This window comes from Nannospalax galili, unplaced genomic scaffold (genome assembly GCF_000622305.1).
Source record: "Nannospalax galili isolate Female #2095 unplaced genomic scaffold, S.galili_v1.0 scaffold365, whole genome shotgun sequence".
Lineage (NCBI taxonomy): Eukaryota > Metazoa > Chordata > Mammalia > Rodentia > Spalacidae > Nannospalax > Nannospalax galili.
In genome coordinates this window covers 491,515-493,618 of record NW_008353234.1, presented here as the reverse complement: position 1 = coordinate 493,618, position 2,104 = coordinate 491,515, and the positions used below count along the sequence as shown (strand labels likewise).

Sequence of the window (2,104 nt, the reverse complement as noted above, 5' to 3'; positions counted from 1 at the left end):
GCTCTGAAAGACCACACCTATGAACCCAAACTGTTGTACTCATCAAAACTACTGAAATTGAAGGAGAAACAAAATCTTTCCATGATAAAAATAGACTAAAGGAATTTATGAACACTACAGAAGATACTGGAAGGAATACTTTGATCTAAAGAGAAAGATAGGGTTTTATGGGGCCTGGGGAAAGCTATGACATGAAGCTGGTCAGACCCTGGGTCATAGCTTGGCAGGGAGGGCAGTCGGCCAGGGTGTCTTTTATGAATAATCAAAAGCAGCAAAACAAACACTATCAGGCCAGGATTTTAAAATCAGAAAGGGGGATGAAAAAGAGGGTTGATACTACCCAGTTTCAAAACTGTATTATTCAAGGCTTAACTGAACCTGGAAGTAGCTAAATTTCTTTTTTCCTTTTTGGTCTTTTTGAGACAGGGCCTCCCTATAGCTCCAGCTGGCCTGGAGCAACTTACTTTGTAGGCCAGAATTGTCTTGATTTCACAGAGATTCTCCTGTCTCTGCATGCTGAGCACTGGAACTAAAGGCATGTAGCTAAGTTTCTTGATGCTTTTGGAGCAAAACTTGACCATTGCCACTATGCAAAAACACTCTTCAACATTCTGGCGGGCCAGTGGAATACTGGCCCCAGGTGGTATACTGCCAGATTACATGATGTATGCAGATAGCTGTGTTTGCAGCACAAGAAGACCCAGCAACCATGCAAGCATTTGCTCAGGTTTTTAACAACTTAATCAGGCACTACAAATACATGGAGAAATATTTTGAAGATAAAGTTAAAAACTTCCTGCTGTTCTTAGAGAACAAGCTTGCTATGTTGACTGGGGTTTTTCTGGGGTTAATGCAAATATTCTTAAATAGCCTTTATAATGCAAATTTGGTAAAGAAGGGATTTCAGCAGCTTTTGCTGTTAAGTCTCTTTAAATTGTGGATAAATGAAGAAGACATCAATGTAGTCACTGCAAGACTTTGGAAAGTCAGCATGGATAACCAACTGACGGAAATTTTTCCTCCCAAAAAAACAAAGTGTTCAACAGTTTACTAAGTATTTCACTGAAGCAGGCTTGAAAGAGCTCTGGGAGTATGTTTGAAATCAGCAAACCATAGATAGGAGCTTGAAAGGGACTCCAGAAGGAACTTCAAGAACAGATGTCCTGTGGTGATCCATTTAAGGACATAATTTTATATGTCAAGGAGGAGATGAAAAGGAAAAAAAAAAAACCATCCCAGAACCAGTTTGATTGGAATAATGTGGTCAAGTGTAATGAGTACCATAGAATGGAACAAAAAAGAGGAGCTTGTAGCAGAGCAAGCTATCAAACACTTGAAGCAACACAGCCCTCTGCTTGCTGCCTTTACTACTCAAGGTCAGTCTGAGCTGATTCTGCTACTGAAGATTTAGGAGTATTGTTATAGAAACATTCATTCCATGAAAGTCCTCCAGAAAATAGTGGTGCTTTTTCATAAATCTGAAATCCTGAGTGAAGAGTTCATTCTGACATGGAAGCAAAGGGGAAAAGTGTCTTCCTTCAGCAAATGAAGAAGTTTTTAGAATGGCTCAAAAATGTGAAAGGATAACATGAGCCAGAAGCTGAAGAAAGGGACTGAATTTTGAAAAAACATCCTCAATAAAACAAAGAGGAGTTGTACATAAAATGTCATGTCTCATGTGTCCTGGTTCTTACATCTTCCTACCTCCCTATATCAAGCATGATATAAGGGCTTTCATGGAAATTTTTATTTTAAGTGTTTCTATGGTTACTGAAAATGTTGGGTTTAGTTTCTAAAACCATGTTTTAATTAGCTACAAGAGCTATAGATTTTAATCTAATGTTGTGTTAGTTTTTTTTTTCAGTTATTTTCTACCTCCTGTATTTTCTACCCTGTTATTACATAGCTTAAAGTCTTCCACATGAACAGTTAACTTTATTCACCTGGTTTTCTATATAAACAGTTTTCAAAATATGATTTGGTTAAAAATAATCTGTTACAAAAATTCTGATTGCAAATTAAACTAAAAGTATTCAAAGTCTCAAAAGGCAATGATGTGTATGATAATTTAGTATGTCCAGAGCCCTGTTAACCAATAAAAATA

General features: G+C 37.2%; 1 pseudogene; it reads left to right on the top strand.

Moving 5' to 3' along the window:
* Positions 1 to 254: 254 nt before the first annotated feature.
* Positions 255 to 1,587, top strand: LOC103747939 (annotated as a pseudogene).
* Positions 1,588 to 2,104: the final 517 nt, after the last annotated feature.